This window comes from Meles meles, chromosome 18 (assembly GCF_922984935.1).
Source record: "Meles meles chromosome 18, mMelMel3.1 paternal haplotype, whole genome shotgun sequence".
Classification (NCBI taxonomy): domain Eukaryota; kingdom Metazoa; phylum Chordata; class Mammalia; order Carnivora; family Mustelidae; genus Meles; species Meles meles.
In genome coordinates this window covers 41882176-41905359 of record NC_060083.1, presented here as the reverse complement: position 1 = coordinate 41905359, position 23184 = coordinate 41882176, and the positions used below count along the sequence as shown (strand labels likewise).

Sequence of the window (23184 nt, the reverse complement as noted above, 5' to 3'; positions counted from 1 at the left end):
ATATGTATATTAGTTACTTATGATAATAGGTGTTTGACATTTCTTTGTGGTCAAGAGCATCATCAAATTTTGTAAATATTCTGTGTTGGAAGACAGTAGAATTTTCTGTTTATTGAATGCTTGGGTTTTATGTGGAAAAAAGATCACAGACAAAAGATTTTAAAATGAGACTGTCTTTTTAAAGAACTGAATTGCAGAAAGGAAGAAGTGCTTATCAGCCAGAGGCTGGAGACCAGAATACCCCATCTTCTTAACATTTCTCAAAATTGTATCTATTTATATAGATATAGATATAGATACTCCCTTAAGTAGAGGAAACAAAATACTTCTAGGTGGAGAAGGAGATTCGTACTGATTGTCCCCTCCTAGGGGAGGGGAAAGTGGACCTTGTATTTCTAACTTAGAAAAATTTTAAAAGTCTATTTAAACTTCGAGAGGGCTGATGATAGTTTTGAAAGGGATCATAGTGTTTGTCCAATAAAACATTTTATTTTATTATCTATTATTTTCTCAAGATCTTTTCTAATTGCTAACATGCCGCACACTGTCTTACTGTGGCAAAGCTGATTTTTCCATCCCTTCGTACTTTGGCTAAGATCACTATTTAAAATTGTGTGACCTTGGAACACATCTAATCTCTGCACCTCAGTTTTCTTACTTACGAAATGGAACTAGTCATAGAATCCTTTCCAGAGTTGTTTTAAGAGTTAAATGATGTCATACATAAAAAGGGCTTACAAGGGTGCGGGGCGCATAATGTCCATCAGTGAGTGTAAGTTGTTTGAGTTCATTAAACAGCTCTTCGATCAACCTTGTTATATATGTGTTACTCAGATCCTAGAGGTCTCTGTTAACATTTTGTCTATTTGTCTGTTGGTTTCTGTAAGAATATTAAAAAATTCTCCAGCCATGTTGAAATTTGTTTATTCCCCTTTTTTTTTTTTAAAGATGTGTTTATTTGAGCGAGTGGGTGCAAGCAAGTGGAGGGAGGGGCAGAGGGAGAAGGAGCGATAAGCTGACTCTGTGATGAGTGCAGAGCCCTGAACCCAACTCGGGGCTTGATCCCAGGACCCTGAGATCATGACCTGAGCTGAAACCAAGCCTTGGCCACTTAACCAACTGCACTACCCAGACACCCCTGTTTATTTTTTCTTGTAGTGCAGTTCTACATATAGTTTGAAGCTCTGTTGTCAGATACCTAAACTTCAACAAATGTTAAATTTTCTTTGTGAATTGCTTTTATGAGGAAAACCTTCTTTTTACTCTTAATGATTCTGTCCTTGAATTAAATTTTATCTAATAATATTGACATAAAGTTTTATTCTTGAGTATGGGCTTTCACGTTCTAGATTTTGGATTGATAGTTCTTTATACTATTTTTTCCTAATCCCTGCTTTTAAAAAGTCTACTATTATTGTCATTTTTAATACTTCACCCAAATTTTTTTTTAAAGATTTTATTTATTTATTTGAGAGAGAGAGTGAGAGAGAACATGAGAAGGGAGAAAATCAGAAGGAGAAGCAGACTCCCTGTGGAGCTGGGAGCCCGATGCGGGACTCCATCCTAGGACTCTGGGATCATGACCTGAGCTGGCTTAACCAACTGAGCCACCCGGGCACCCATTACTTCACCCAACTTTTTAGTGGTTCTTGTTAGGAGAATTCATGAAAATAATCTAGTCCATCACTACTGTAAGCAGAGGCAGAAGTACCTGGTACACTTTTCTTCTTTGAAGGTAGATCCTTTCTAAGTTATTTTACTGTAGATGTATGGGTGGCGAACTCAGTTATTATATATGTGGGGACATCTTTCTTTTCTCCTAATTGGTGGGGTCCTCTTAGGTTAGCTGGGTACAGAACTCTCAGTTGCATTTATTTTCCCTTGATACCCTAAAGATACTCCTCTGTTATCTTTTTTTTTTTTCCTTTAGATTTTATTTATTTAAGAGAGAAAGCATTAACAGGACAGAGGGGCAGAGGGAGAGGGAGAAACAGACTCCTCGCTGAGCAGGTCCCACACGGGGCTTGATCCCAGGACCCTGAGATCATGACCTGAGCCAAAATCTGGAGTTGATCATTTAACCGACTGAGCCACCCAGGCACCCCAGCTGCTATGAATATTCTTATGAATAAGTATGTGTTTGAAATCTGTTTTCAGTTCTTATGTGTATGTACTTAGGAGTGAAATTGCTAGATCGTGTGGCAGTTTTAAGTAACATGTTGAGGAACTGCCAAACTTTTCCACAGCAGCTGCACCATTTTGCGTTCCCACCAGCCATGTACAATGGTTCAAACTTCTCCATATCTTTAGTAGCAGTTGTTCTTTTCTTCTTCCTCCCCCTTTTTTGCTTATAACATCCTAATGAATGTGAAGTAGTATCTCATTGTGGTTTTGTTTTGTATTTCCCTTATGACTAATGATGTTGAGCATCTTTTCATATGCTTTTGACCATGTGTGTATCTATTCAAATTATTTGCACACTTTTTTAATGGGGTTATTTATGTTTTTATTGTTGAGTTGAAGGAATTCTTCCTTTCCTTTCCTTTCTTTCCTTTTCTCTTTTCTTTCTTTTCCTTCCTTCCTTCCATTCTCCTCTCCTTTCATCTCCTCTCCTCTTCTCTTCTCTCTCTTCTCTCCTTTCTTGTAGGCTTCGTGCCCAGTGTGGAGCCCAGTGCTGGGCTTGAACTCAACGACCTTAATGCTTAACTGACTGAGCCACCCAAGCACCCCGAGAGTTCTTTATTTTAGATACTAAACCTTTATCATCTATATGATTTGCAAATACTTTTTCTGCATGGTTTGTAGTTTTTGATTGAAAACAGAACATCTTGAATATTAAAATGTGGCAACTCTAGAAATCACATTCTCTTCCCTCCAGGGTTTGTTGATCCTGCTTATGGTAGTATTGTTCGTTGAGTGTCTTTTCTGAATTAATTCTGTCAAGTGTGCATTCTTTGTCGTGTGTAGCCACTGATATGTCTGTTCCATTAGTGTGGTAGTCAGCTTACAATTTTACAGAGATTTCCTTAAACACCTGCAACCAAAAATTTTCAGTCTTTGCTGAGCGGTTCTTTGTGCATGTTGGGACATGCCTGCAACACTCAGGCAGGCACTTTAGCCATCACCTCCTGCTTTTGCACACCCTTAAGATCAGCCAGCAGTGACAGCTTCGGGACTACTCAGGTCTTTCTTGAGCATATATACAACCCGGGGCATGTATGGGACCTTTAGATTCCCAGGAATATGGTGGGGCTTTTCAGCACCCTTATGGACATCTCTTCCTCTGGTCCTTTCCTCCCTAGCCCTCTTTGATTAGTCTGCTGTTTGCTCTGCTATCTGTCCCTCAGACAGCGGTGACTAATACATTTGCCTATAAATGTTTTGGGCAAAGTAGAGTAGTTTCTTTAGTACTAGGTTCCTTTTGAGTGCAGCAAAATAAAGAGAAACCTTTTGAGCCAGTCTTCCAGGGAGCGACCAGAAAGGTCAAGACAAATAATTGCAGCACTAGCTTAGTGAGTTAGAAGATAGTCAACACAGTAAATAAAATGTAAGCTCTGTAATAGAACTGTAAACAATGTGCCATGGATTATAGGGAAGCAAGAGAACTTCTCTACTTAGAGAATTTTGGGACTTCTGAAGTAGTCTCAAATAAAACATCCCCCTTATCCTTGCCAAACTTCTAGACTAATGCAGAAAATAGGAATGGCTGATAGGGGCCAAAATATCACTTATATTACTGAGAGAGACCAGATTGGAGGATACAGCTTTCAGTGTATGAATCAAATTTTGCCTTTAAAAAAAAAAAGATTTATTTATTTGATAGAGATCACAAGTAGGAAGAGAGGCAGGCAGAGAGAGAGAAGAGGAAGCAGGCTCCCTGCTGAGCAGAGAGCCTGATGTGGGACTCATCTCAGGACCCCGGGATCATGACCTGAGCCGAAGGCAGAGACTTTAACCCACTGAGCCACGCAGGCACCCCAGATTTTGCCTTTTAACCTAAATTCTTTAGGTAGGCCCTCCTGGTTCTAAGCAGTGCTGTGCTGGATTAAGCCTTCTGACGCAAGGGAGAGTCTATTCCCTAAAGAAGTTGAGAACATTTGCTCCAAACCTTGAAAAGGTGGAAACACAGATGAACCAAGTTTGCTCTTCATGCTTCTAAGATTAACCAGTCAGGCAGGTTCAGATAAGTTATTCCATCTCTATGAGTAAAGAAATACAGAGAAGTCAGGGGTGGGCTTAGAAAAAAGTTCTTCCTCATGGAAACCTGCAGTGGGAGATATTCCTCTGTAACAGAGAGGATCAAAGAAGCTTTTATGAAGGATATGAAATTGGAGCAGAGCATTTTTTTTTTTAAGATTTGTTTATATTAGAGAGAGAGAGTGAGAACACAAGCAGGGGAGGAGCAGAGGGAGAGGGAGAGAGACAATCTTTTTTTTTTCTTTTTTTAAAGATTTTATTTATTTGATAGAGATCACAAGTAGGCAGAGAGGCAAGCAGAGAGAGAGATAGAGAGGAGGAAGCAGGCTCCCTGCGGAGCAGAGAGCCCAACGTGGGACTTGATCCCAGGACCCTGAGATCATGACCTGAGGTGAAGGCAGAGGCTTAACCCACTGAGCCACCCAGGTGCCCCAGAGAGAGACAATCTTAAGCAGACTCCACACTGAGCATAGAGCCCGAGCCCATCATGCTCATGGGTGGCTCAGTTGTTAAGTGTCTGCCTTTGGCTGGTGTCACAATCCCAGGGATCGAGCTCTGTATCAGGCTCCCTGCTTGGGCGGAAGCCTGCTTCTTCCTCTCCCACTCCCCTTGCTTGTGTTTCCTCTCTTGCTGTGTCTCTCTGTCAAATAAATAAATAAAATCTTTATAAAAGAAACTAAGAGTCAGATGGTTAATCAACTGCACCACCCAGGTGCCCATGGAGCAGAGCATTAAAAATAGATAGATTTCTAGGTAGAAGATTAAAAAGCCATAGAGATGAGAAAATATAGGCTCTCTTTGAAAATAAGAAGTAGTCTAATTTAACAGAGTATTTGAGTTCTTGATTTCAATTGTGGTATCCTTTGGGAATTAATTATCAAACGTAAACATTTAGCCCTTGAAGAGTAAGTAGTTGGCTCACTTTCCCAAGGTTATTTGACTTGAAAGATTACAGACATCACCTCTTTCTGGTCTTAAGATGGTGAAGTAAAATTATTTCCTGGCTCATTTGAAGATCACATAAAAACAGGAATATAAACTCCCTTCTCTGAAACTATGAGGTGTCTGTAATCCTGCTTGTATGGGAAGAGGAAAAGCAGAAGGAAATAGTGATTTAGCAGAGGAGAGGAAGGTCAAACCCAAGTGCCTATAGAGGAGAATACTGGCAAGAGACAGATTATGCTTTGTCTGCGGGACACCTGTCTGAGAAATTCAGAGCATGGAAGTATTGTATACCATAGATTGAGGTTGAGAACAGGGGGATTGAAAGTCTGTACTGGGAGATGGATCCCTCTCTGCCCCCCCTCCCTCCTCTCAGTATTTATCCCCTTCACCCTGAGTAGTTGGGCAGCTGTTATCAGCCTTAGAGAAGTCAGGAGATTATTCTTTGGAGGAATTGAATTTGAAAATTTCAGGACCTAGGACCCCAAGCCCAGAGGAGGATGGGGCTGATCTGCTACACTGGATATTGGAAGTTCCCAGTCTCTTTCCCTCCCCTAGTTCCAGAATTCTGTCAACTAGGTAAAAGATTAAAGAATCTTTTTTTTTTTAAAGATTTTATTTATTTATTTGACAGAGATCACAAGTAGATAGAGAGACAGGCAGAGAGAGAGAGAGGGAAGCAGGCTCCCTGCTGAGCAGAGAGCCTGATGCGGGACTTGATCCCAGGACCCCGAGATCATGACCTTAGCCAAAGGCAGCAGCCTAACCCACTGAGCCACCCAGGCGCCCCAAGATTAAAGAATCTTCCTCCTATTAAAAGAATGGCCCCAAGGAAAAGATAGCTGAATTTAATGATTATGCTTATATATCAACAGGTTCATGCCTATCAGTGTTGCTTTAAAAAAAAAAATCTGTAAGCATATTTTTCTTCATTCTTTACAGTTGATGGCAGACAACTGCATGAAGTCATTCATGACCAAACTATTTATAGAACTGCCCCATAGAACAAAAGTTCTAGGGAATCTACAAAAGCCTTGGATTAGTAAAATGGAAAAAAAAATTTTTTTAAGTAGGCTCCATGCCCAGTGTGGGGCTTGAACTCACAACCCTGAGATCAAGAGTCACATATTCCACTGACTAAGCTAGCCAGGCGCTCCTAAAATGGGGGGGGGGGGGGGGAGATTTTTTTAAAGAGGAAGGGGTCTAATAAAAGGTTGCAAGTATTATTTTAGAAAACATAACATATGCTGTTGATATTTTAAAATGAAGTACAGATTAATTTACACCAAATATTAAGGATATAATCCCAGTATTTAACAGTGCATGTAGATTTGTGAAAAATCTCATTGTCTTAACTTTTTTCATTTTGCATTGGAGTCACCACTGGTTTGGGGAGATAGGATCAAGCATACTGACGAAGAACAGAGTTGTCAAGCTTATGATCTAGGTTAAATCCTGCTTTGATTATACCTACAGTAATGACACTGGCCTGTTTTTCCCCTCAGTCTGTATTGATTTTAATTTTGATCTTTTTTTAAGAAAAAGGAATTTTCTTAAGAAAAATAACCATAAACATAAGCCTTCTGTAATCCTTAGGTAAAGTACATTTTTAAATTTCTGTTCTCTTTTTGGTTTCCTTATTTCCCCCCCAATTTAAAAAAGATATTTATTTATTTATTTATTTATTTGACTGAGAGCTATAGAGAGAAAGAGCATGAATAGGCAGAGAGGCAGGCAGAGGGAGAGGGAGAAGCAGGCTGTCTGCTGAGCAAGGAACCCGATGTGGAACTCGATCCCAGGACCCTGGGATCATGACCTGATCTGAAGTCAGCGGCTTCACAACTGAGCCACCCAAGCATCCCCCCCCAACTTTTTTTAAAATTTCCAGTTTTATTGAGATGTAATTTGACATATAAACATGTAAGTTTCAGGTATACAGTGTGATGATTTGGTATGTGTATATTTTGCATAATGATTACCACAGTATGGTTAGTTAACACATCTGTCACCTTACAGTTAACTTTTGTGTGTGGTGAAGACATTGAAGATCTACTCTCTCAACAACTTTGCAATACAAAGTATGCAATACAGTAATGTTAACATAGTCACCAAGCTCTACATTACATTTGCAGAACTTACTCATCTCGTAGTTGGAAGTTTAGGCCCTTTGATCACCTTCCATCAATTTCCCCCACCCCTCAAGACCCTAGCAATCACCACATTTAAGTGAGATTATACAGTATTTATCTTTCTCTGACTCACTTTACTTATTAGCATAATGCCCTCATCCATTTTGTTACAAAAGGGAGGATTTCTTTCTTTTTATAATTGAATAATACTCGTGCATGAGTACCCAGAAGTAGGATTGCTAGATCATATGGTGGTTCTATTTTTAAATTTCTGAGGAATCCCCATACTGTTTTTTCATACTGTTAGTGGCTGTACCAGTTTACATTCCCACCAAGAGAATGCAGGGGCACCTGGGTGGCTCAGTTGGTTGAGCATCTGCCTTCTCAGGTCCTGATCCCCAGGGTCCTGGGATTGAGTCTGACATTGGACTCCTTGCTCAGTGGGGAGCCTGCTTCTCTCTCTGACAAATAAGTAAATAAAATCTTAATAAATAAATAAATAAATAAAGTTGTATGTTCTACTGACTGAGCCAGCTAGGTACCTGTAGAAGCTTTTTTTTTTTTTTTTTAAGATTTTTTTTTTTTATTTGGACAGAGACAACACAAGCATGACGGAGGGGCTGAGCAGGGAGCCCCAGATGGGCCTGATCCCAGGACCTTGAGACCACCAACTGAGCCACCCAGGTCTTCCCCCAACCCTGCAGAATCTTTGTAGTTTATAGTCCCACCTGTTTTTTGTTTTGGTTTTTTTTGTTTGTTTGTTTTGTTTTGTTTTTGAGAGCGAGAGAGCTAGTGCACTTGAATGGGCAGGGGAGAGGGAGAGAGGGAATCTTAAGCAGGCTCCATAAGGCTGGATCTTACTACCCTGAGATCATGACTTGAGGGGAAGTCAAGAGTTGGATTTAACCAAATAAGCCACGCGGGCGCTCTGATGTAGTCCCACTTGTTAATTATTATTTTTCTTGCTTGAATTTTTGGTGTTCTATCCAAAAAATCATTGCCAAGACCAGTGTTGAGCATTTTCACTGTGTTTTCTTGTAAGAGTTTCACAGTTTTCACATTTATTTCAGTCTTTAATCCATTTTGAGTTAATTTTTCTCAGTGTATAAGGTAGAGGTCCAGCTGCATTCTTTTGCATGTGAATATCCGGTTTTTCCAGTACCATTTATTAAACAGACTGTCTTTTCCTCATTGAGTATTCTTGGGTCCCTTTTCAAATAGACCAAATATGTGTGGGTTTATTTCTGGGCTCTTGATTCTGTTCTGTTAGTGTATGTGTCTGTTTTTATGCAGGTGCCATACTATTTTGATTACTATAACTTTGTAATATGATTTCAGAGTAAGAAGAGTGATGACTCCAGCTTTGTTTTTCTCCAGATTGCTTTGGCTATTTGGGGTCTTTGTAGTTCCTTAGGAATTTTAGGATTATTTTTTCTATTTTTGTGAAAGAGTGCCATTGGAATTTTGATAGCGATTGTGTTGAATCTGTAGATCACTTTGGGTAGTATGGACATTTTTAACACTATTCTTACAATCCATGAACATGGACTTTCTTTCTATTTGTGTATTCAGTTTTTTTCATCAATGTCTTACAGTTTTTAGTGTGGAGATCTTTCACCTCCTTGGTAACATTTATTAAGTATTATTTTTGGTGTTGTAAATGGGATTGTTTTCTTTATTAAGATTTTCTATATATAAGATCATGTCATCTGCAAACAGATAATTTTACTTCTTCCTTCTGATTTGTATGTCTTTTATTTCTTTTTCTTGCTTAATTACTCTGATTAGGACTTCTAGTACTATGCTGAGTTGGAGTAGTGAGAGTGGGGGTGCCCTTGTCTTGTGTTTTCTTTTAGAGGAAAAGCTTTCAACTGTTCACTGTTGAGTGTGATATTAGTTGTGGATTTGTCATATATGGTCTTTATTAATGTTGAAGTATATTCTGTCTGTTTCTGATTTGTTGACAGTTTTTATCATGAAAGTTGTTGAATTTTGTTCAGTGTTGTTTCTGTACTTGCTAAGTTTGATCATATTTTTATCTTTCATTCTATTAATGTGGCATATTAATGTGGCATATCACATTGACTGATGGTATATTGAACTATCATTGCATCCCGGGGATAAATCTTACTTGATCATGGTGTATGATTCTTTTAATGTGCTGTTGAATTTGGTTTACTATTTTGTTGAGAATTTTTTTTTAAAAAGACATTTATTCAGCGTCATGATCAGACTATTACATTTAGCAATCAACAGCATGGGTGAAAAAAAAAAAATCTACATTAAAACCCTTTGTTGGAATGCTTTACACTTTCCACAGAACAGAAACTAAAATAACCTGTTATACAATTAGTCACAAATACAGTCCTCGGGTTTTTTTGCCCATACACAGGAGTATTGTCTAAAACATGTCTTCTTTGTAGCAGCTAGGCCCTGCCACCACTGTGCTTGGCTGAGTTCACAAATCTGTTGTAACCTGTAGCTTCCCTGTCCCTTCTCTGGCTCTCCTCTCCTGCTAAGCTTTGTTTCCTGGCAGTAATTAAAACCTTCTGCCACTGCGGTAGCTACTGCTGCTGCTGGAACCACCATAGCCACCTTGGTTTCATGGTTTGGCGAAGTATTGGCCCCCACCACCATAAGAGCTTCTGCCTCCAAAATTGCCTCCTTTCATGGGTCCAAAATTTGAGGATTGATTGTTTTAACTGCCAAAATCATTATAGCTTCCGCCACCTCCAAAGTTGCTTCTATCATTACCAAATCCGTTATAGCCATCCCCACTGCTACCGTATCCACCACCACCTCGACTGCCACCAAAGCCACCTCGACCACTGAAGTTTCCTCCACGACCAAAGTTGTCATTCCCACCAAAACCACCTCCACGACCACCACCAAAATTTCCAGAACCACTTCGACCTCTTTGGCTGGATGAAGCACTAGCCATCTCTTGCTTAGAGAGCGCTTTCCTTACTTCACAGTTGTGGCCATTCACAGTGTGGTATTTTTGAATGACAATCTTGTCTACAGAATCATGGTCCTCAAATGGTACAAAAGCAAAACCCGTCTTTTTGCCACTGCCTCGGTCAGTCATGATCTCAGTCACTTCGATTTTCCCATACTGTTCGAAATAATCTCTTAGATGATGTTCTTCAGTGTCTTCTTTAATGCCACCAACAAAAGATCTTTTTCACAGTTAAGTGGGCACCAGGTCTTTGAGAATCTTCTTTTGAGACAGCCCTCTTTGGTTCCACAACGCTTCCATCCACCTTGTGTGGCCTTGCATTCATGGCTGCACCCACCTCCTCCACAGTGGCATATGTGACAAACCCAAAGCCTCTGGAGCGCTTGATGTTTGAATCTCTCATTACCACACAGTCCGTAAGTTCCCCATTGCTCAAAATGGCTCCTCAGACTCTCATCGGTTGTTTCAAAGCTCAGACCTGGGATGAAGAGCTTCTGTAGCTGTTCAGGTTCTTTGGGAGACTCTGACTTAGACATGACGGCAGTGGGAGGGGAGACTTTAACGATGCTTACTCGGCGGCGTCCACAGGCAGAAAGCTTGTTGAGAATTTTTATATCTGCGTTCATCAGGGATATTGGCCTGTAGTTTTCTTTCTTTTTTAAAGGTTTTTTTTTTTTTTTTTTTACTTTTTATTTTATTTGCTTGTCAGAGATAGAGCACAAGCAGGGAGAAAGGCAGGCAGAGGGAGAAGCAGCCTCCCCGCTGAGCAAGGAGCCGGATGTGGGACTCAGTCCCAGGACTCTGAGTTCATAACCTGAGCCCAAAGCAGTGGCTTCATGGACTGAACCACCCAGGCTTTCCTGTCCTATAGTTTTTTTAGAGTTTCCTTATCTGGCTTTGCTAACTGGATAATACTGGCTTCATGAAATGGTTTGGGAGTATTTTCTGCTCTTCAGTTTTGTTGGGAAGAGTTTGAGTAGGATTGACATTAATTCTTTAAGTGCTTCCTGGAATTTACCAGTGAAACTATCTGGTCTTTTTTTTTTTTTAATTTATTTAATTTAATTTCTTTTCAGTGTAACAGAATTCATTGTTTATGCACCACACCCAGTGCTCCATGCAATACATGCCCTACATAATACCCACCACCAGGCTCCCCCAACCTCCCACCCCCACTCTTCAAAACCCTCAGATTGTTTCTCAGAGTCCATAGTCTCTCATGGTTCATCTCCCCCAGAAACCATCTGGTCTTGAAGGACTTTTATTGGAAGAGGTTTTTACTTACTGATCCAGTCTCCATGCTAGTTATTGGTATGTTCAGATTTTCTACTTTTTCATGATTCAGTCATGGAAGTGTTAAATAAACTGATGCATAGTAAAATTTTGTGTAGTTTATTTGAGCAAACACTGATTGAAATCACAGAGTGCCAGTCCAGACGATGTTTTAGAAGTGCTCCACCCACAGGACTAGAGGCAAGGTTTTTATAGATAAGATGCAGAAGAAAAATAAAGAAATTATTTAATTGGCTATCTTTTATATGGGTGCCTTGTTTGAGATTTTTGTTTTTTGTTTTTGTTTTTGTTTTTTTCCAGATTCTAGTGCATTGACTCTGGCTTAGGTCTTGGTTTGCATTCAGAGGCTCCCGAAGTTTTGGTTTCCATACCAAGGCGTTAGAGCCACCTCAGGCTAATGGCCTTCCTGTTTAATTACTTTAACATTAGGTTATCCTGTTTTTAGGAATTCATCCATTTCTTTTAGGTAGTCCAAGTTGTTAGGGTATAATTGTTCATAGTAGTCTCACAATCCTTTACATTTTTATTGCTATCATTTGTAATGTTTTCTCTTTCATTTATAATTTAGTTTGTTCGAGTCCTCTTTTTTCCCTTAGTTAGTCTGGTTATAGGTTTCTCAGTTTTGTTTATACTTTGAAAGAACCAGCTCTTAGTTTCATTTATCTTTTCCATTGGTTTCCTTCGTTTCTGCTCTAATCTTTATTATTTCCTTCTAACTTTGGGCTTAGTTTTTTTCTTTTTCTAGTTTCTTCAGGTGTAATGTTTAGTTGTTTGAGATCTTTATTCTTAAGATAGGTATTTATGGCTATAAGCTTTCCTCTTAGAACCTCTTTTGTTGCATTCCATATGTTTTGGTATGTTGTGCTTCCATTCTGTTTGTCTCAAAATAGTTTTCGATTTCCTTTTTGATCTCTTCTTTGATTCAGTGGTGGTTCAGTAGTGTGTTGTTTAATTTGCATGCATTTTGTGAAATTTCCATTTTTCCTCCTGTGACAGATTTTTAGTTTCATACTTGTTATATTATGATTTATAATAAATAAATATATTGGTCTTTGTCCACAATTCTTGGCTCACAACTCCCAAAACCTTTGGAATTTCCTAAATGATAAGAGCAATGGAAACTCCTTTTGTTAAAATATTCGATCTTCCATCCTCAGTTTAGAGCCATAGAGGTGAAATGGCATCCTGTTACTTGTAACAAGCCACTTTCAATCGCACTGCATTTATGTTAATAAAGTGGTTTTTGGAAAGCCTCTAGTAAGCCTCTAAGATAGAGGCTGGTAAGGAAACCAATCTTGACTAGAGAATTGGAACTTTCAGTCCCATCTCTCTCCTCCCTTAACCCCAAGAAGATAAAGGGGCTGGGAGTTGAATCACTTGCACATGGGCAGTGATTTAAACAATCATGTCTGTATAATGAAGCCTCCATAAAAACTCAAAGTGGTGAGGTTCAGAGATCTTCCATGTTGGTGGCATCACATACCAGGAGGGTGGCACATCCTAGTTCTTATGGAGACAATAGCTCCTGTGCTCAGAACAGTTTTGGACCTCCTCCTGTGTATCTCTTCATCTGGCTCTTCACATATATCTATATAATAAACTGGCAGATGCAAGTTAATGTTTCTATGAGTTCTGTGAACCTCTCAGGCAAATAAATTGAACCTGAGGAGGGGATCATGGGAACCATCAATTTATAGCTAGTTAGTTAGAAGCACATGTAATAACCTAGGTTTGCAGTTGGCATCTCAAGTGGGACAGTCTTGTGGGACTAAGCCCTCAGCGTGTGGGATATGATACTGTCTCCTGTAAATAGTGTCAGAACTGAGTTAAATTTGTAGGATACCCAGGTAGTATCTGCTACGGATTGGAGAATTACTTGATGGTGTTGGAAAACACACATTAGAATACCATTGTGGTCAAGAAAAATACTTGATATAATATCTGTATTATTGAATTTGTTGAGATTTTTTTGTGCTCTAACATGTTCTGTCCTGGAGAATTTTTTTCCTATTTATTTATTTATTTATTTATTTATTTATTTATTTTGAGAGTATGTGCATGAGCATGCAGCATGTGTGGGGAGAGGGAGAGAATCTTAAGCAGACTCTGGTCCTGAGCACAGAGCCCAAAAGGGGAGATGCTGAATCTCAAGACCCTGAGATCATGATCTGAGCTGAAATCAACGAGTGTGATGCTTAACTGACTGAGCCAAGTGCCCCTGTCCTGGGGAATGATTTTGTATGTACTTGAGAAGAATGTATATTCAGCAGCCCTTGGATGGAATGTTCTGTATATGTCTGTTAGGCCCATTAGATCTACAGTGTTGTTCAAATACTCCGTTTCCTTATTGATTCCCTGTCTGGCAGTTCTGTTGTGGAGAGTAGAAATAAAATTGCTGTTTATCTCTCCCTTTAGTTCTGTTGCTATTTGTTTTATATATTTAGGTGCATAAATATTTACAATTATTATATCCTCTTGATGAACTGACCCCTTTATCATTGTATAATGATGTATAATACCTTTATCTCTTGGTTACTTTATTTTTTAAAATTTTATTTTGTTATTATTATTTTAAGATTTTATTTATTTGTCAGAGAGAGAGAAAGAGAGAGAGCGCGCCCACACAAGCAGGGGCAACAGCAGACAGAGGGAGAAGCAGGCTCCCCACTGAGCAAAGAGCCCAGTGTGGGATTTTGAACTAAGGGTCCTGGAGCATGACCTGAGACAACCATATACAGTAGCATAGTTTTCTTGCTTGATCTTAGGATCTTTAATGTATCCTGTGATTATAGTTTTTCTATAAAATTTGTTCCAGCAAGTAACATAAGTGACTCATAATAAACTAAAACTAAATTTTTTTTGTGAAACCACATTTCCTGCTTTGTATTTATGTAACTGCTAATTGCTTAATCTAAATGAACGTTTAACATCCCTATTTAGTTTCCTCTTTTTTTTTTTTTTTTTTTTTTTTTTTTATTTTGACAGAGATCACAAGTAGGCAGAGAGGCAGTCAGAGAGAGAGAGAGGGAAGCAGGCTCCCTGCCGAGCAGAGAGCCCGATGTGGGACTCGATCCCAGGACCCTGAGATCATGACCCGAGCCGAAAGCAGCGGCTTAAACCATACTGTCCTTTAGAAATCATATTGAATCCTAATTCTTTTAACAAAGATATTATTTATCCTAATAGGTTTTGTAGTCTCCATAAGTTTAGTAAATATGCTTAATGATTTTATCAAAAACATCTAAATAGTGTTTTGATCAAACATGGTGTTTGACTGAGAGGACATGTATTTCCTTTCCTCTTCAAATAGTACAAAATTACAATAAAGGAATAAAAAGAGGCATAAGATCCAGGGACAAAAATGAGTGGAAGAAGAAGAAACCATAGATGAAAAATTTCAACTATTTTTTAGAAGATAAGAAATGGATAGAAGAGTGTTAAGTGATTTAGCCAAATGGAGGAAGGTACACCCTGGGTTGTCTGCAGAGACAAGGAAATGAGTTTACCCAACACAGCCTCACCAGAGACTCAACACTTGGTGGCAACATGTCTCTGAAAAGACAAGGATGAGGCTTGAGATTAAAAGTAGGTAATGTTAAAACAAAACAAAACAAAACAAAAAAGGTAATATTTGAAAGTCTTATATGAAGTGGTTGAATCATGCAAACTACTTCTTCCTCCTCTAGGAAACTGGGGATTTTTTTCTCCAAGAAAATGGAAGCTGAGGGTTCTGGATCCAGGAACATCAGATGCATGAAGAGCATAGGGGTTTGGAGCCAAGGAATTAAATGAAAATCTGCATACAGACTGGTGGGTCTTCGAAGTAAAAATGAGCTTCCGTTTAGCTTCTTAATGCCATGAATAGGAATTGACAGTCAAGGAATAACCAGATAGTTGAGGAAGCCTCTAAAATAAGAGGCCAGGAGTACCTGGGTGGCACAGTCAGTTGAGTGGCTGACTCTTGTGGTTTTTTTTGTTTGTTTTTTTTTTTTTTTTTACTCAGGTCGTGATCTCAGAGTCGAAAGATCAGCACAGAGTCTGCTTAAGACTCTCTCCCTCTGCCCCACCCCCTGCATGCATCCTCGCTCTCTGTCTTTCAAAATAGATAAATATTTAAAAATAAAATGGGAGGCCAAACAAGTAAGAGAGAGGGCAAAGAGCAAAGGAAGGAGAAAACTGAGGTTGGTGGGGGAGAGGGTTTTAATCTCTAAGAAATGAAATGTTGCATCTTCAAAAGAACAGGATGTTATTTTGAAAATCTTGAAACAGCTAAGAAATAACATTTGCAAATAGAAAATATTATAATTACACCCCTTCCAAATAATGGGAGGATTGTGGATAAATTTGAAACAGTTTCCTAGGAATTAGAACAAAAAGATTAAAGGAGGGAAGTAGAAGATAATTTTTTTTAAAGATTTAATTTATTTGAAGCAGAGGGAACATGAGCAGGGAGGGGCAGAGGAAGAAGCAGGCTCCCTGTTGATAATGACCTGAGCCAAAGGCATATGCTTAACCAACTGAGCTACCCAGGTACCCCCCAGAAAAAAATGATTTTTTTTTAAGATTTTATTTATTTATTTGACAGAGAGAGAGATCACAAGTAAGCAGAGAGACAGGCAGAGAGAGAGGGAGAAGCAGACTCCCCACTGAGCAGAGAGCCCAATGTGGGGCTTTATCCCAGGACCCTGAGACAGTGACCTGAGCTGAAGGCCAAGGCTTAACCCACTGAGCCACCCAGGTGCCCCAAGAGAAAAATAATTTTTAAAATTCAAGTTAGTCTATTATCGGACCACGTGGTCTAATAGAAATTCAAATATGAGAGGACAGATAAAATAGAAATGATGCCTAAAAAATCTACAAAACAGGGGCACCTGGGTGGCTCAGTGGGTTAAAGCCTCTGCCTTTGGCTCAGGTCATGATCCCAGAGTCCTGGGATCGAGTCCCGCATCGGGCTCTCTGCTCAGCAGGGAGCCTGCTTCCTCCTCTCTCTCTCTGCCTACCTCTCTGCCTACTTGTGATCTCTGTCTGTCAAATAAATGAATAAAATCTTTAAAAAAAAAATCTCCAAAACATTGTCCAAGTCATAGATTATAAATTGAAAATGCTGAAATAACAGTAAAAAAGGCAAAGACCCAAGAGGTGTGATTATCAAATTTGGTAAACTGGAGATACAGAAACTTTACTAAAACCTTCCAGAAAGGGTAACTAGAGGTTACATTCAAAGGACCCATCAGAATGGCATTACATATCACAGTAGTAACAGAAGGAGGAAAAAATGCATCAAGCTGTGTCTTCATATTATCTTCAGTGGGAAAGATTTCCTACCTGTAATTTTATTCCCAGCCAGATTATCAATCAAATGTGAGTCTGAAATAAAGATATTTTTAGACACGCAAGTGACTCCAAAATTCTAGTTCTCATGAGTGGTTTTTTTTTGTTCATAAGTTGTCCCTAAATAGCAAGAAAGAAGAAATCATGTTCAAGAAGCAGAATTCAAACAGAAGAGCTAAGGGAGAGCCCAAGATGACAGCTGTGTAGCCAGTCCAGAGCATCCCCGAGCAGAGTGAAGCAGAAGAAAGAACAAAGGGTATTGGGAATGTACAGCTGCAGGAAAAAGACCGTATCTGATGTATTTGAGCATATGGAAAATATTGATAGACATGTGACAGATGTTGGAGCTTTTGAGGAAAAGCTAAAAATACATAGAAAACAACAACAAAAAAATGAGGTAGTCATTAATTTGCAGAGAGAAGTACCTGGTCTTACTGCTCTACTTGACTGAGTACTGACTGGTATCTCTCCAATCCTTTTACTCTGACTCTTGATTTAAATGAAGACCCATAAAATTACATGGGATGTGGAGAATGGAGGCAGAAGTTGAAACTAAATACTTATATTCCATGGCAGGATGTCAATAGATAAATCTAAATTTGACAAGTCAAGCCTATTTAGAAAAAGAAAGGCAACCAGAACCTCCTAGAAGAGTCTATAGGATGTAGTGGTAAGGAGGACTCTGCTGTTTTTCCAATCCTTTGTGTTGGTTGATTTTTTTTTTATATAAAAAGTCAGTGAAATTATATACTATATTGTAGAGACCTCTTTCCAGATACTTATCAGTTAATTAATACCAGGCAAATATTTAGCTATATCATGCATCCTTTGTTTAGTTGTCTTGTTCATAATAGCACCACTGTCTGACTCATATCATGGCCTAAGAAGTCAAATAGATTTCCTTTAACTATTAACTTGCTATTACTTTCCGTGAATGACTTTCTTAGGAAGTTAGTTCTTCAGTTCTGCTTTAAAGAGTCTTTGTTCTAATTTAACATTGTTTCTCTTGGTTCCTTCTAAATTTAAATATTTCTGACATGCAGTTAGGATATCCTGGGTGCTGTGTACTTTATTTGATTCTTATGTTATCTAAAACAGGAGAATGCTTTTTCTACAAATAAATACCATGGCTGTGTTAAAATACTATTGCTTTGGAAATATTTCCATAACAGTAAGATGATTTAGAATGTGTGTTTGTGAGTGAATTGTAAAATTACTATCTGACATATGTCTTGGAAAATTCCGCAGCTTCTGCCAGTTTTCAGTTTCTGGCACATTGACTAGAATTTGTACATGAGGAAATCAAACTCTACTTTCCCTTGATTTACCAATCCCTGTGGTGTTCTGGAATATGAGATTAGAGTTTAAATACTTGCTCATCCTGAGACAGATCCCATCATTGCCTGGCTGTATCTACTCTTAGTTCTTTAGTGTTTATATAGTAGATGGGGTGGGGCTGGGGCAGGGAAGGAGGAGGAGAGAGAAGGACAAGTAATGATATTGTTACTTTGAGTTATCAGTTCTTTTCTTTCACTTCATAACCTCCAAAGACATTTTCAGTAGGGCATGGAAGATTTCCTGGATTGAGCAGCTTCCAAAATGAGTTCCAGTCATACCGAGTAGATCACCAAAGTTCATGGTGTTGTGAGGGCCCTAAAATGTTGCTGGGATTAGTTAAAACTGAATAAGTGAAAGAAATAACAGAAAACAGAATAAAGGTGTTTACTTATTTTATACTGAGAGCAGTGAATTGGTAGTAGATACAGATTTTGTTTAGTAAACAGAAGTCAGGATAAAAGAAAGCTCAGAATATTGAGTCAGATGTTAGAAGGTGTCCAAAGCAGAAAATTTGACCTATTAAGTAATGTGTCTGTTCTCTAAGTGTATCCCTTCCTTGATATTTTTAATCTAGGAATTTCTTTCTTATGATAAATTTACTTATGAGATAGTGATGCACTGGCAGTAGTTTTTATTTAAAATGCAATTTTATTTCTACTAGGGACAAGATGTAGGGTGGAGGAATTTCAAACTGATTTTGTTTTAGGTTTATTTAGCCATACAAAAATGTTTTTCCTCTTAGATTCTGGCAAGAAAATCAGCCAATTGGAAAAACATCTGGTGTTAATTGAATGAAGGAATGGCATAATCAGTAAAAATTACTTATAGGAAAAAATAGTGAAAAGAAAATCTTACATAGCTTTAACTCTGGATTTCTTTATGAAAATTCTTTTTTTTTTTTTAAGGAGAGGAAGAGTTCTTTATTATTTTTTAAAATTTATTTATTTATAAGTAATCTCTGTGCCCAACATAGAGGTTAAACTCATGACCCCGAGATCAGGAGTTGCATGCTCTACTGACTGAGCCAGCCAGGTGCCCCCTAAAATTTCATTCTTAATTTTTCACTAAAATTTTCCTCTCACCAAAGTATTTGACCTGTGTTGGGCTCCCTTTGTATGTCTCAAGTTTTACTCAAATCTGTGATCATGAGTCATAAACATTATATGAACAGCCTGTTTTTGTAGCTTTTGCTGTAACAACCACTCTGAGACTTAGTGGCTTAAAACAATTAATTATTCAGCCCAACAGGACTTCTGCTGGTTGCTGGAAAAGTCACTCATGAGGCTCCAGTTGGGACTTGAGTGTCTAAGATAGCCTCACTTACAGTCTGACACCTGGGTGTCACTGTCAGCTAGTACTCTTTTTTCCACATGGTCTCTCACCATTCAGAGAGTTAGCCTGAATCTTTTTTTAACGTGGTGGCATGAGTGTTTCAAGAGGGTGAAGCTTCAGTGTCTCTTAAAGCTTAACCTTGGAAATCACACATTGTTACTTCCACCACATTGTTTTGGTCAGATTAAGTCACCATGTTAACTCAGATGCAGAGGGTGAGAAAACAGACTCTACCTTTTGAAGGGAGGTACAGCAAAATCCTATTGCAAAAGGGCATTTCCATAAAGAGTTCAGATTTATTAAAAACCATTATTATGAGTTTCTACCATGGTATTTCCTCTGACTCCAGTAATATACATTCTTATCACATGCAAAATATCCCCTCCAGTGGTCCTCATGTGCAGTTCCTCTTGATCCAGAGACCTGTGAACTAAAAAGAAAAGTCATCTGCCCCAAACACACAATATATACACTCTTGTCACATGGATGGAGTGACGACAATAGACATTCCCCCTAAAAAGGGGGAGATAACAGGAGGCACATAGCAGTTATGGGTTCTTACCAGTTCTGAAATGTAGCTGGGCACATGTTGTCAGGGTCATCTACTACAGAATCAGGAAATGTACCTTGACTGGGGCCCAGTTCTGCTTCCTTGGAATGGTTCCCTACTCTGTTGTTCTCATTGATTCTTGGTACCACATTCCAGGTTCTTAATGCTGCTTTCAGACCGGTCTCTCCTTCTACGTAAGAAGTGTCTTATGAAGCTGAATATCTTTCTCAGTGACTTCCTTCCTATAGAAAGTTGGGATCCTAGAGCCCTCTTTCCATTTTGAATAGTCTCTGTTCCTTTTAATCCAACTGGTACATACTATTTTAAAATTTCTAGGATTTTTAGGGCCCCTGGGGGCTTGGTTGGGCATCTGACTCTTGGTTTTGGCTTAGGTCATGGTCTCCAGATTGTGAGATCCAACCCTGTGTTGGGCTCCACACTCAGCACAGTCTGCTTTTCCCTCTGCTTCTTCCCCAACTCATGCTCACTCGCTCTCTCTCAAATAAATAAAATCTTAAAAAAATAATAAGAAAAAAAACCTTCTAGGATTCTTTATGAATCTGATTTGTGTTATTCTATGTCCCCAAAGCTACAACATTACAACTCATTTTAACACAGGCCTTTCTCTAGTTTGGTTATAGGCTGTTGTGGCATAATTCCCTTAAGCTTCTTTGAGGGCTTCTTGTCTAGTTGAGAGAGTCAGCTAGGTATGGCTTCAAAATTTTCTGAGGTTTTTAAAAGGAACCTATAGCCAAATCTTTTATCTGATATTTACCTTGTGGTTAGTTTTCATTTTGAGAATCTTATGGCCTAAGAGACAGAATAGTTTCATTTTCCAGTATAGCAAGATCTAGGCCCTCTATATATCTTCTAATTCTTTTTCTTTCAAACTGCAGTTCTCTCTTTAGTGTATTTCTTACCATACTGTATTATATGCAGCTAAAGGACTAATTACCACTTCCAAAGCAGCTAATATAAAATGTATAAAGACTAAAGGAGCAGCGCCTGGGTGGATCCATCAGTTAAGCTTCTGATTCTTGGTCTCAGCTTAGGTCTTAATCTCAGGGTCATGAATTCAAGCCTTGCCCTGGGCTCCATGCTGAGCATGGAGCCTACTTAAAAAAAGAAAAAAAAAAAAAACAACAACTAGAGGAAATCAGGTTTAAATAATTAAAGGAGAGTATGATGACAGTGACTCAAATGGAGAATGTCAGTGAAGAAGTAGAAATTTATAAAAAAGAATCAAATGGAAATTCTGAAGTTGAAAAGTAAAATAACTGAAAAAATTACCAGCGGTGGAACTCAGAATCAAATTGGAGATCACACAGAGAATCCGTGAACTTGAAGACAACAGTAAAATAACACAATTTGGAGAAAAGAATGAAACAAAATTAACAGAACCTTGTGCAACATCAACTGGACCAGCAATACATATGTAGTTGGAGATGGGAGAGATACAAAAAAAATATTTGAAGAAATAATGGCTGAAAATTTCCCAAATTTGATGAAAAATGTGTATCTACACATCCAAAAATCTGAGTGAATAGGAATAACACAAAGAGGTCTACACCTGGGCACGTTTTTATTGAACTGTTTAAATCCAGATACAAGGAAAAAGTCTGGAAAGCAAGACAGAAAGAATTCGTGATATACAAGAGACCAGCAATATGATTGACAGCTGACTTTTCACCAGAAACATTTGAAGCCAGAAAGCAGTTGGGTAACCAGTCAAAGTGTAGAAAGTAAAAATTGTCAATTAAGAATTCTGTATTTGGTGCATCTCGGTGGCTCAGCCTGTTGGGGGTCTGCCTTCGGCTTGGAACATGGTCCCAGGGTCCTGGGATTGAGCCCTGCATCAGGCTTTCTGCTCAGCAGGGAGTCTGCGCGCGCTCTCTCTCTCTCTCTCTCTAACAAAGAAAATCTTTTAAAAAATATTCTGTATTCACATATCAAAGGAGACTCAAGAACCTGAAAAGACAACTTAAAGAATGGGAGAAATTATTTGTAAATCATACATCTAAATAATCATATATCGAATATTTAAAGAACCCTTATAAAGCAGTTGCAACAAAACAACCCAATTTTACGAGGTCAGAGGACTTGAATAGACATTTCCTCAAAGATGATACACGAAAGGCTTAACAAACATGAAAATAAGCTCAACATCATTAGTCATTAGGGAAAGGCAAATCAGAACTATAATCAAATAGCACTTTATACCCACTAGGATGAATATAATTAATAGAAAAAGTGGGAAAATAAGAAGTATTGGCTATTATGTGGAGAAATTTGTGTTTTTTAAGTACATTCCACCCAGTGTGAGGCTCAAACTCATGAGCCCTAGATCAGGAGTTGCATGTTCTCACTGACTGAGCCAGCTAGGTACCCCCGATGTAGAGAAATTTAAAACTTTTATATTGTTGGTGGCAGTATAAATTGGTAAATTACTGTGGAAAACACTTTGGTGGTTCCTTAAAAAGTTAGAAGTACCATACAACTCAGAAAATCCACTCCTAGATAGATGCCAAAAGAACTGAAAACAAATATTCATGAAAGTACTCGTACACAAATAATGTTCATAGCAGCAGTATTCACAATGGCTAAGAGGTAGAAGCAATCCAAATGTCCATTGACAGATGAATGGATAAACATTTGGTATATCCATACAATGAAAGATTCATCAGCCATAAAATGGAATGGATTACTGAGATATGGTACTGTACAGGTAAACCTAAAAAATGAAATAGGCCAGACCTAAAAGATTGCATTGAATGATTCCACTTATGTGAATTATCCAGAATAGAGAAATCTATAGTGACAGAAAGGAGAATAGTGGTTGGCTAGGTCTAAGAGTTGGAGGAGATGGGATGGTAGGTTGTGGGAATGATTACTTAATGAGGACTGGGTATCCTGGGGGAATGAAACTTTGAAACTAGAGAGATGTGGCAGTTGTGTAACATTGTAAATACTAAATGCCATTGAACTGTACTTTAAAATGGTGTATTTTATGTGAATTTTCCTTCAAAAATAATTTAAGTGAATTCTATATCCAGCAAAGCTATTACTGAAAAATATAGGCAAAATAGAGACATTCCCAGAATAGCAAACACGGA

General features: G+C 38.5%; 1 protein-coding gene and 1 pseudogene across 3 annotated transcripts in view; one reads left to right on the top strand and one right to left on the bottom strand.

The window, feature by feature from the left end:
* Positions 1–23184, top strand: part of FBXL20 (F-box and leucine rich repeat protein 20) — a 97589-nt gene that overhangs the window by 22012 nt on the left and 52393 nt on the right. Inside the window, exon 2 of one of the 3 annotated variants that reach the window (XM_045984942.1) lies at positions 15207–15330. The exons of the other annotated variants lie outside the window; for them this stretch is intronic. The gene's annotated coding sequence lies outside the window, so the exon portion shown is untranslated. The remainder of the gene's footprint in view (positions 1–15206; positions 15331–23184) is intronic. 3 annotated transcript variants of the gene reach the window in all.
* On the bottom strand, positions 9808–10801 carry LOC123929370 (annotated as a pseudogene).